The sequence below is a fragment of the Meleagris gallopavo genome, chromosome 7 (assembly GCF_000146605.3).
Source record: "Meleagris gallopavo isolate NT-WF06-2002-E0010 breed Aviagen turkey brand Nicholas breeding stock chromosome 7, Turkey_5.1, whole genome shotgun sequence".
NCBI lineage: Eukaryota > Metazoa > Chordata > Aves > Galliformes > Phasianidae > Meleagris > Meleagris gallopavo.
This window is the reverse complement of record NC_015017.2, coordinates 17102865-17115380: the sequence shown is the minus strand read 5'-3', so window position 1 is coordinate 17115380 and position 12516 is coordinate 17102865. Positions and strand designations below refer to the sequence as shown.

General features: G+C 44.1%; 1 long non-coding RNA gene across 4 annotated transcripts in view; it reads right to left on the bottom strand.

Annotated features, from left to right (window-relative positions):
* Nucleotides 1-4802: 4802 nt before the first annotated feature.
* LOC104911676 overlaps nucleotides 4803-12516 on the bottom strand; it is a 66006-nt gene continuing 58292 nt past the window's right edge. For 3 of the 4 annotated variants that reach the window (XR_004160319.1, XR_002116668.2, XR_794114.3), the window contains exons 2-4: nucleotides 6005-6128; nucleotides 4924-5045; nucleotides 4803-4814 (exon numbers count right to left, since the gene is read on the bottom strand). This is a non-coding gene — a long non-coding RNA (uncharacterized LOC104911676). Of the gene's footprint in view, nucleotides 4815-4923; nucleotides 5046-6004; nucleotides 6129-10693; nucleotides 10865-12516 lie in introns of those variants that run through there. The other variant, XR_004160318.1, reaches the window with a different exon arrangement.

The window sequence follows — 12516 nt, the reverse complement described above, 5'->3', positions numbered from 1 at the left end:
AAAAAAAAAAAAAAAGAAGCTAGACAGGTGCTATTTCAGCAGAGTTTCCAACTCAGCACTTTTCTTTTGAGCCTTTCCAGTACCACTGTTTGCTGAGCCCTCTGGGCTGGGCTGCAAGGCAGGCCAGAAAGGACATGTACAGGCACTGAATGACTTCTAACCTCCTGGCATGCTCCCAGGGGGGGGGCTTCTTGTTTGCACTGCCACATCTGTTTGAAATTCTGGCACATCTCAGCCTGAGAAATATGGTTTGTGGTGTCATGGCAACCCTTTTTTTCTTGATCTGACAGGCAAGGCACAGTTAAAGAGGCCTGGAAGAGCTGCTTGCAGATCTGGCTGCAATGGGTAGAAAGCTCCTGAGGCTGCTGATCATACATAGAACCACAGAATCATTTCAGTTGGAAGAGACCCTTAAAGATCATCTGGTCCAATGCCCCTGCAATGAAGAGGGACACCTATAGCTTAATCAGGGCGCTTAAAACCTGGTTCAGCCTGACCCTGAGTGTCTCCAGGGATGAAGCATCCACTGCATCTCTGGGCAACCTGTTCTTACATACAACCTGTGTTTTTTTTTTTCCTTCTAGCTTGCTACCTCCCACCCTACCATACCTTAAAATCACAGTACTTGTGGCCATGGGCTAGTTCAGATGGGTAGATGAGACCATCAAACCTGCTGTCGAAATTTTGGAGATGTCAAGCTGGGCCCACTATCACTGAGCCACAGAATGCAAAGACATTGAAGCTCCCAAGACAAAATCCTCTTGGGGTCTGCAATTTGCATCTCTGTTCCTGCAGCAAGAATATTTATTTAGTGATCTTTCAATATCTGAAGCAAAGCTATAAGATATATAAGGACAGAATCTCTTAGCAAGATCTGCTGTGATAGGACAAAGGAAAACGGTTTCAAACTAAAAGACAGGAGCTTTAGAATGGAGATAAGGAAAAAGCTTTTTACAATAAGGTTGGTAAGGCACTGGCACAAGTTGCCCAGAGAGCTGATGGGTGCCCTGTCCCTGAAAAGACTCAAGGTCAAGCTGGAGGAGCCCTGAGCACCTGATGGAGCTGCTGTAGGCATCCCTGTTCACTGCAGGGGAGTTGGACCAGATGGCCTTTAAGTAGTCCTTCCAACTCAAACGATAGTGTGAGTCTATGACCAGAAGGTAGATAGGGAAATTAGTTCAACACTGCAATTGTTAATGTATTCTCTACATTCAGGCTGCCAATCCAGCCTGGGAAGTGGTGCTAATTAACACCCAGTTGTTGGTATAAAATATATTTGGTGGGTCTCATAACCAAAGCCATGCAAATCACTCATTTCTCAGTTGCTCCGTGCCCTGTGCCATGGAGCTAGGGCCAGGGAGAGGCCAGGCTCTCCTGCCAGTGCTCACCAGTGTGACACTTCCATGATGCAGCATCAGCAGGAATGTAAACGTCTGGCAAAGACAAAGGGAACGAAGCCACCTGAATCTTTTCCTCTGGATAGGAGCCTGGCAGCAACCACAGGAATGTTCCTTGAAGCAAATGGTATCGTAGAGAAACTGAAAAGGATGAAGTCCTTGACACCAATGCCTGACTTAAAGCTTGAGGCTCTGCCCAAAAAGTATTGCATAGGGGCTATGAAAGGACAGCAAGCACCTAGAGAATGCATTTCTGAATAGTGGGAATCAGTGGGGAATATCCATGCAGGCAAGCACACAGCCTTCCTGCAGAAACCAGCTTCATTGTGTGACTTTCTACTGCTCATATGTAAATTATGGCTAAGTGTTGTGATTCTGAACGGTAGTAGACTAATCTGAAAGCACTGCATTTGTTGTATAGCTGACAAGTAGGTCAGAGTCAGGTTATCCCCAAGAAAGAAATGGACTTGGCTTGGCAAGGAGGAGTGAGTACTTGCAGGGTTGTTATAAACTTGTGCTTCCCCAAAGAAAAGCATTAGCAAGCAGGGAAAGTACAGCAGTGGATCCAATTAAAAACACACGCCGAGACAAAAAGAGAGAAAAAAGAAACCAGATTTGTTCAAAATGCCTTGAAAAATATACAAGGGGAGAATCCAGACTTGTTTGCCATAAATGAAGAGGCAATCACAGTACAACGCAGGTGTCCAGGCCCAGAGGGAAGGCAGGGGAGAGGGCAGCCAGGCAGCAGAGAGAGTAATTACAGACTGCACTGAGGGTATCTGCACTTATTTTGGGATATTAGTCCAGCTTTGTTATGAGGACTCCATTTGGCAGCATGCCATGGAAGAAACACTGAAGAAATTTTGGCTATTGCTCTGCATTCAGGTGAAAGGAGTTGGAATCTCTCCTGCTCTGACACCAGTCTTGAGGGTACAGCATAGCCTGGTAAGACTGTGCCTCGATTTCTCCATCAAGTTTCTCTTCCTACAATACTGTTTGTTATCAGCTTTGCCAGACACTTTCCTCTACAAGGAAAGCAAACTTTAGTAGGAAAGATACCATTTTGAATATGTTCTAACAGACGCTGTTCTGATCTTCCTTGATGGAAGAATTTCCTAAAGAGGCACTATCTTACATTCTAATCATCCCAAAGACTTCACAAAGCCACCAGTGATTCATGGGTACCAAGGTGCTTACTGAGGAGAGCTGCTTAAATGCATTTGTCTAAAAAACAAACAAAAAACCACCACACACACCCAAATCTCCCCAAGCCAAGTTCAAAGCAACTCCCTCTCCAGTGACTTGGCACAATGCAGACCTAGCAAATTTCTTTGCTTTAACTCTGCTTTTATTTGTCATGCTTCTCTATAAAAGCATTGTTTTAAAATTGAGTGGTAGCTATTTAGGAACAAGGTCGCTTGCTGTCTTGGTGATAACGAATCATCAGCACATTGAGCTTAAACCATTGGTAGAAGGAAGAACTTAAGAAGTACAAATGTACTCCAGGTTACTCATGTGAGGTTCATGTCTGGGACATCCCAATCTAATGGTAGGATTGCTACTGTGAGGAATGGTCTCATCTGTGCGCTTCAGATCATTTACATGCTTTCTGGAATAACAACCTTTTAAGTGGGGAAAGTTAGAATCAAATGGAAGTTGTTCTGTGCACAAATAAGCCACAGAGATGAGGGTGAGTAGAGAATAGGCATTGACTGACCCCTCCTAGATAGCATGAGATCAAGTCTTAAGACTCCTCACTGAATACAGAGGAAGTAGAGGATTTTGCATAGAGAAAAAATTTGGCCATCTCCTTGCTTCATTTGGACACAAGAAAGGACTTACCCAGCTTCATTTTAGCTGTCTGTGACATGGAGGATACATCTAAACTAGTCCCTCCAGCTCCCATAATCTGTATGAATGTAGGCAGTTACTTTTGGATGTGGTGATCCATGCCCAAGCCTCCACTGATTACATCCCAATGGGCTGTAGAGAACACTTAACATGATTAATTGAGATAGGTCTGTCAGCACCCCATCAGATGAGTCCTGTTCAAAATCTGTCAGTCCTTGGGCAGCAAGCCAGTGCCATCCTACCACCAGCTGGGATTGCAGCTTAGGCCAGGACTGAGATGTAGCTTCAGGATGCCCTGCATTGTGGTCAGGGCAGAGCTGCAGCAAGGATGGGGTATGAGAGAGGGGTATGCCCAAAAAAGGAGGTAAACATGACCCAAGCCTTCATCTGCCAGTGCTGTCATCAGAGAACAGGAGTTGCACTTCTAAGCCAGGAGGTATTTCTGGGAGCTGGATGTAGCTTGGGATAGGACAGTGCTCTAGGGAGAGCTGTGAATGGAAGGGGAACCATCTGCTTATGCCTTAGGGATTGGGAATCTTAACCAGCTTATTTGCAAGATAGTTTTTTCTTCTGAATTTACCCGTCATCAGCCACTCTCAAGATACTTACAAGGTACTTGGCTAGAAAAAGCACAGGTGTGTTCTAGTGCAGCTGTGCCCATCCTGCTCATTTAGGGGCTTGGAAGGGTTATTACCTCTTCCAAGAAGAAAGCTGTTTGCTCTGGGACAGGAGAGATTGATGAAAGTGGGGAGAGAGTTGACACTGAGGGCTTGTATGGTCCAAGCTGAGCTGGGAGTCAGCAGGACTGTGGGGTTTCCAAGCTCCTGACTCAGCTTTTAACCTTTGGCAAGTCACCAACCTGAGTCAGAGCAGCTGGAAAGTTGAATAAAAACTTAGTATGGCAGAAAAAGAAGAGATGCTGCACTGAGCTGATCCATTGTCTCTGTATTTGGGCAAAATTTAGTTTAAAGGTACACATGTCCTGAACTGACATTCCTTTGTCAGGAAATAGTGTGACTTAAGATCAGCCCCCTGTTGCTGCTCTGAAGTAATATAAGGAATGAGAGGATAAATGGACTCCCATTAGTTCTGTAATCAAGACATATGCAATTTAATGAAGTGGAAATCTTGATGGATTTGTTTCTAACTCTCCAGTTAGAATTTCTCATGGAGAGATAGAAGAAGTACTAAGGAGAAGTTAAATTAGTTTTTGCAGCCTTTCTTTTAATTAGGTTTTAGAGAGGAATGGTCTGTTAAGAAGGGATGGGGTTGGAATTGCAGTAGAGGAATAAACCAAGGTCAGATTTTGTCTGTGCTATTGCTTTTTCTTACAGAGTGGGGCAGGATGCCATTCCCATTTACTTTAACCGTAAAATAAGGCAACCATATTTGCTTGGAAAAGTTTTGATTGTCTACTCACATCCATATTGTAATATAATCCAGATAATCCATGAAGTCCAGTCACGTGGATGCTCTGAGGCCATCGCAAGGGGAAATCAAAATCTCTAGAGACCTCTGGATAAGAGATAAGAATTTCTTTTCTCCTATTTTTTCTTCTGTCAGGCTCTGTACAAGCAAGAACAGAAAGCTAGCCTTCCTACAGACATATTTCCCCTGCTATCTTCCAGCTCTAAGTGAAGGTTTGGGTTAAATGTTATTTGATTAATTCTCTTACCTTGGATTGTATGGGAATGTCACGAAGCAACACGGTCCTGAACACTGCTGAACTCTCCCTTTTTGCTGCTCTTCACGTCAAGTCTAGTTGTGTGGAAGATGAGAAGTTATATCCTCTGCAAACTAAAATAATTCTCAATTAGTGTTGGTCACCTGCAAGGTTTGGAATAGGAGGCACAGAGATTCAGTGAAACTTATTGTTCAGTACAGCTTATATATAGTGTACTGCACAGGTATAGTGTTTCCAATTAGAGGTCTGATAGTAAAAGAAGATTCATGGACTATCTCAGCTATTAGCAGAAAAATGCTGGCCCCAAAATGTTGAGGGCACTGGCCGAGAGAGAGAGAGAGATCTCCAGGCTCCCTCAAGTTCTTTAACCACATGGCTTTCATTAAGAAGCCCTTAAGGCAAGTGTTTGGCCTTCCCTTCTCCACTGACCCTTTAAACAGTTAACAGCACTCTATATCTTCCCTGCAGCAGAAGCAATTCCCAGACGTTGAAGCATTTTCATTGCAAAACACAGCTTGGGACTCTGGACTCGGTTATTTGTTTGGAAGATGTAGACACAATGAAAGTGTAGCAAACTCATACCAGATTGGATCCACTTCAGAAGCTGCCAAACAGCTGCCAGTGCTGTTGGGTCAGAAGAGCTTGCCAGGCCGATCCCTGGGGCAGGGGGTAGGTTTTAATGGAGGAACCTGGGATTTGGAGATGAACTGTACAGCTAGCCTGGAACAGAATATGCTGTCTACTGCATTTTCCCACCTGCAAGAATACAAACATGCCCCCTGTCCCCCTTTCCAGGCTGAAATGCAGCTGATCTAGAGCACATCCACAGCAGAAACACCACGGGGCACTTTGCAGTTACTGCAGCATCACTTCAGATGAAAGAACATGCACGAGTCCCTAACCAGAAGAAAAAGGAGAGAAAGGAAGAAAAAGTTTGCAGGATGCTGTGTAGCTCAGCTCAGTGCTGTGGGTCACCTCTTTCAGTCCCATCCTGAACAGAAACATTGGAGAGTGAGTGGAAGCTGCTGGTAAGAGAGAAGGTCTTGCAGGCCTAGGTGAGCAGACTTCCTACCTTACTAAGCGAAGCTGATGTTGGCTTTTGTAGTACAGGCTGTAAAAGTGAACTGCTGGAGAGCATCTGAGATGTCCGGTCAGCAGGTGGTCCATGGCTACAGCACAGTGCTCTCGTACTGCTCCTGGAGAGAGAGATGGAAAGGTAGAGAAAGGAAAGGGAGGGAGAGAGATCTAGCTCAGGCACTTGGGCATATTTCACTATCCCGAAATGAGTTAAAAGGGAAAGAAAAAAAACTGAGAGCAATACAGAGGTTCAAAACCCTCTGTAAAGAAATGTAAAGAAAGAGGAGATCTTCATTTGCTGGATTTAGATCTGAAAGGATTTTTATTTCATTGCTAAAACATACAAAAGACAGGGAAGCATCTTCCTCTCTTTAAGGGCTTATAAGAGCTCACCTTGTAAATCTGCCTGCTCAGAAAGGTACAAACTTTTCCATATGTTGTTGGTAATGTATGTCAGCTTCTGGTCACGTTTGTTTGGAAGGGAGCTCTCCCTCTGTTATCAGAGATTAAGCAGAGACAGAGAAGTCTAACAGAACCAAGATTAAACTACAGCGCAAAGGGGGTTGGAAAGAACTTCTTTGGGGACTGCTTGAAATTTTCCACTAGAATTTTTTTCAGTGGAAAATTTGCCTTTTAATAAAAGCAGAATTGCTTTGTGTCAAGTTATGACCAGTCTGGGGATTCAACTGGGAAATCTTCGGATAGTGTCTCCTAGAGGCTGTCACTGAAAATCGTTGTGACCCCATCCAGTTCTTATGGTGGGCTTGCCACATGAACTGTGTTTCTCACAAAACACCATGGTGATACAGCTTCCACGGCACATGGCATTGTCTCAGCAAGAGGGGGGACAACACTGCATCATGAGAGATGTGGGCAAGGCAGGAATGTCAGCTTACAGGGAAGTACATGGACACAAAGCATACCAGCTACAACTCCCACAGGGGAGCATTTCTGAACTGAAATGGAGGGCTCTTGGCCAAACGTTTTCATTGTTTGGTAAAATCTCAACATTTTCCACAGGAAAAGAAAACAAAAACACAATGCAAAAAAAAAAACCAACACTTTTCAACCCAGATTCATCCAGCCAAGGTTTGAGAAACTACCCTCCTCTCTCCAACAAGGACTGGGTTGCTAGTAAGACTACAAAAATTGAGGGTGGGAACCAGATATTGCCCAGGACTAATCAGATCAATAGACGAGGAGTATAGTGGAAGCCCATCTATGTGTGGTTCTGGCTTGGACTGGTAACTTCCAAGCAATGCCAGACCATATAAGGCAGGGGTAGGCAAAAATCTTACCTATTTAAAGGATTAAGCAAGTATTGAGCATGAACAGTTAATCCTACAAATTCTCAGCAATCAAAGAGCCACCAAGAAAAAAAGGAAGGGATGAGCTTTGTGTCTGTGAGCAGCGAGGAGATACAATACCCACCTTACACTCAGGCTCAGTTTCAAGTTTCTGTTGAACAGCATCTGATACCTCCTTTTCCATAGGTGAATTACCAGACAGACAATAGAGACAAGTTGGCTAAGTCTGTGAACATGTTCAATGGGAATGTGCTGGCTAGTTGGGGGGGGGGGGGAGGAGAGGGGCAGGAGGAAGGTGGAGGAAGGCTTTACTAGTAAGCAATCTTTTCATGGTTTACTTATCTGCATTGCAGGTAAGCTTGTTACCTGACAAATGGAGACCATGCCCTGGGAATTCTTCACAAAAGATTATATTTTCTACAGCTTACAATTACACCAGCACTATGCCATTTTACTCTCCTTGGGCTGGACGCATGTTGCAGTGTATTTTCCTTCAGCACAGCTTAAGTAATGGCTTTTCTCTTTCCCTTTTTTTCCCCCCCTTCTCCCTCCCTTTTTATTCTAAGAAGGGAAAAAAAAAAAAAAAAATCAAAGACTGAAGCAGATCATTTTTTGAGTGTGAATGTCAAGTTGCATCCCCCACCAAAAACCACCACCTGAAACAAAGCTTTGCCAAAAGTTACGTAATGTTCAGGCCTGATTCTAAGAATTAGGAATTGTGCCAAGAATGATAAAGTTCCCTTTAACTCTTCCCACCCTCCCCCCCCAAACAAATACTTAAGTGTCTTCTGGAAGATTACTCTCAAGAGACTTAATCTCAATACTGACAAAATAGAAGGTGGAAAGGTAGTGCGTGTGTGTATGTATGTATGACTGAAGGCTTTCCACCTGAACTGCCAGAAAGCAGATAAGTGCCCCCTTGAAAGCATAAGCAAGGGAAAAAGGTAGAAATAGAGCCAAAATATAGGGAAGAGTAAGTAAATATTTATGGCAGTGTCCTGCAGATTTTTTGGTGTATTGTTATTCTCTGGTTGGTGATGAAGAAATTCATTAGATATGGACATGCTAGATATCAGAAAGGATTCATGTAGGCAACATACAGATAAATTTATTCCATGAGACACCACCAGAAATCTTGTGGTTCCCCCCCCACCAACAGCACTTGTAGGTCAGTTAATCACTGTGGAGGTCCCCGGCTGCACTGAGTGAAGACCTAAAAGATAAAGGGCAGCCAGAAAAAAAAAAAAAAAAGACACTGACAGCTGTTTAAGCAGAAAGCCCTCATCTCCAGCTCTGGAAGTCCAGAAGCTGCAGTTTGCTCACAGAATGAAACACTCCCTATTCACCCTGTTCATAATCTTTCCCCTTCACATCTGCCACTAACTGCTGTCAGCAATGGTGTCATGGAATAGAGGAACCCAGTCTGATATGGCTTGTCTGTTCAGATCTCCCTACAGTTCACTAAAAACACTGTGCAGTTTGCAACAGCTAGCAACGTATGACAGTCACAGGTGCTTTAGAAACAAATTGACTACCCATGAGACCAACCAGAAGTATCTCTCCAATCTGCTCCAGAAAACATAATATTATGCCAGATAGTCTGCATTCAAGGTCTCATCTCTACTGTACCATTAAGATATTTAAAAAGCAGTGGTTTTCATTGTTTCTTTGGAGAGACTCCTCAGCAGAGCACTTGTCACCATAAGGCATGCTTCCTTGGTCTTCAACTTCTTCAGTATATCTAACAGCTCTATAGCCTCAGAGCAGTTCAATGCTTCTCTGCTTTTTCAAGAAAACTGACAGGTGGCACCTTATGCAGCACAGTTGTCACTGAACGACTCTGAAATCCTGCCTCTCCTGCAGCTCAAGGCAGGATTGCAGCACCAGCTGAACAGACCCCAGGGAATCAAGCTCTTGGGGTCCTGCTTTGCCAGTCTCCCAGCTGAATCCCCTTACATTGCACTGATATTCTTAGGAATAAAGCTAGTTGAAGTGTGACCTCTGCAACCACCACCAGATTGCAGCTGGGGTGTCCTCTCCAAAATACAACTCAATAACGGGAAACTGAACTGCAGCAACCATCCAACAGTGAAATATCCTCTCTGTTCCAGCCTGAACAAGCTGACTTAAAACTGTTTGACCCCAGCAGAGATGTGGGGTAGATGCCTTACAAGCTGGCATACAGTGTAGCCACTGGAGAAAAAGTAGTTCAGTTGCCTGTCAGCATTGCTTGAGCTGACTAAGCTTGATGGTGCCTGATTGTTGTACTGAGTTCCCCTGCCTGTTCCATCTGCATCAACTCATTTTTTAGCTCAGACCACAAGAGACCCAAAATCTTGTGGCAATTTTTGGCTGCAAGGTAATAACATTTCTTTGGTAATTCTCGGGAAGAATCTTTTCACCCGACTTCCTAAGGAAAGTAGGCTTGAGCAATAATATTGTCTGCATTTGTATGCGCCAATCCGTTCCTCTCCAAATAACTGTCAAACCTGTTGGCCAAATGATAGAGATCTCAGAGATTTTCTGAGATATAAGCAAAAATAAGCACCAAGAGAGATAGAGAGATAAGTGGTAGCCTAAGCTCATGTGTTTAAATTAAAGTCCTGAGAACAGGAAAAGTTTCAAAGAGAGGTCTTCATTAATCACCAGACACAAATCAGTGGGAACTCAGGCATCAGTAGTACTACATGAACAAACAGTTTGTTTGTCCAGTGTTGCTTCCTTTCTCTTTTTTCTTCTCAAGTCTGTACACCACTGTGCTAGATGCTGTACAGACTCAGAAATACACTTGTAATAACACAGCAGGAGAGTTGGCGCGCAGAAGAGTGGAGAAATCACCGTAGCAGGCAGCTTCTTCATTTCATATCACTTTCTAATGTCAGGCCAATTCATAGTGGAGGGGTGAAGGAGCAGAAAGGGAACAACAACAACAACATCTTACAACCAGAAAACAGCTGTATGTCCACAGACTGCTGATCCTTCCTTGGATGAAGGGCCTTGTTTTCATACCTGGCTCTGTCTCACGTCCCAGACTCATGTCGCCTCCAAGGCTGAAAGACTGGTTCCTTATTCTGAAGCTTGAGTCTCCTGGGCTTTGGTAATATTTTCATGCCTTTCTAAGGTGTCTGCTTTAATGAATAAGGAAATAAGAAAACAGACTGACTCCATGGGCTAGGAGATTGGTTACTACTTGCTTCATACCAACTGTCCAACAGAATGAGAAGAAATGAAGAGACCCAGATTGCATTTCTAAACAAGTGTGGGAGGGATCAGGTAATAATTTCCCAAGCACTGTCCAAGGAGGTGGCATGATTGGGCAGGCAATGTGAACAGCTTACACCAGGGCTGAAACCCTTCTTCAAAACCCCTTTGCTCACCTGCATTTCCTCTGCTGTCTTCCAGCGGCTCCATCCTTCCCATTGCCACCTCCCCTGAGAACTGCTCAGTTTCAGTTTCGTGCACTGCTGAAGGACACTGGGGACTTTTCCCTCCTGGTATGCACAGACTCTTAGACTCCAGAATGCTTCCACAGACCTTGCCTTACACAGATTCATCCAGTTCTTTTACTTCCTACTTCTATTTTCTTTTAAATCCTGTTTTTCCCTTCTAGCCCTTAACACCCTCCCCCCCCCACATTTATCCCTTAATCAAATTGCTATATGCTCTTCTCAACAATTCTTCTCTAAATCCCTCAGGCGGGTTAGAAGCCCCCTGAGGAAAGACCTTTTTTGGCAACAGAGTTGAGATAGGAAAGAGGTCCTTGACAGAAGCATATTCTATCCCAGAAAGGTTTTAATCCTTCCAGATGCTTTGTCACAAACTGTGCTTTTATGCTGGTGCACTTTTAAAGGCAGCCAGAATACATGCAGAGGTCAGATCTCAGAGCCAGGCTGGAAAACTCTAAATTGCTCTTGCCTTTGATTCTCATGCTTTAAAACCACTCTGAAGTTTAAATAAATGGATTAGAAATGAGTTAAAGAGCAGGGTGCTTAATGCTGCTGCTTAAATCTATAGCCTCAAGCCACGGCACTTTGGGTGGCGAGATCCCGTCAAATCTCACCAGCTCAGCAAGCTCCAAACAAGTTGAGGCTTGGATGCAGATTTCTGGCAAGAACCAAGGTGAGAGAGAGCAGAGGAGTGGCAGTGGTCCTACTGCATCATCACAGAAGCAATCCCCACTGTGGTGGGGTGGGCAGCTGGGTGTACATGGGACCATCTTTTGAGGAAAAGCATCAGCACCAAAGCTATCTGACACTACATATTTAATTTTATTTTGCTTTAAGACTCATGATTTCCAGACTTCTATCCAGCTGGGGAAAAGGGGGAGCAATGATAATGTGGTAGGCTAGATTCTCTCAGGAGACCCGGCTGCCTTGAAAGCCCATTCTGCTTCCCGTTGTTTATTATTGTTGGACTGTGATAGCACAGCTGCTCTGTTACATCCTAGAGGTGAATGCAATTCCAGAGCTGGATGAAACAATTGTTGTGTATGCCAGCTTGGCAGCAGTTTTGGCCCTTCTTGGGGCAGACCTTTACCCCCTGCCTATCCTACAGCTTTGTTCCACGAAAGAAGAGAAAAGTATTTTGTAGTTGCTATTGAAAGAAATTTCTGAACCTTTTAGAATAATCCCTGTCTTAAAGAGAAGTTAAGTCAATGAGAAAGCAAATCACTTCTACAGAGCCACAAGTGAAGGCTGCTTGTTAACTGTGGACTTTCTGGCTGCCTGTACATACCATCCTACCAGCATTCAGCATCCCCACTCACTAGTCCATTTTTCACAGTGAAGCCAGTGGTGATTGTTTCTAGTTCATAGAAGGAGAACTGAGACACCAGGAGATGAAATAGACCCAGCCACAGTGACGCAGATAAGCCTGTGGAAGGAAGTACTGTTGGCTAAAATCCCAAATTTTGAATGCCAGCATACACCTCGCCACATACATATGAGCAGCCCAAACATGGAGGGAGCACAGAATGAGTTAGTTCTGCTTCTAGAGCTCACGCGCTCTTCTCTTTGCAGCAGGCTATAAATTATGCAGCATTTAAAGATGGCTTTCTAAAACCCTGGCTTTAAAGCTTTTATTTATATCTCCCACACTGATATTTTTCAGACTTGTGACAGCTCCCACCTTCACAAGCTGGGGACATGCCAAGCACCTGGCCTTTTCTATAATGGCCCATTCCCCCCTCAGCATGCTCCCA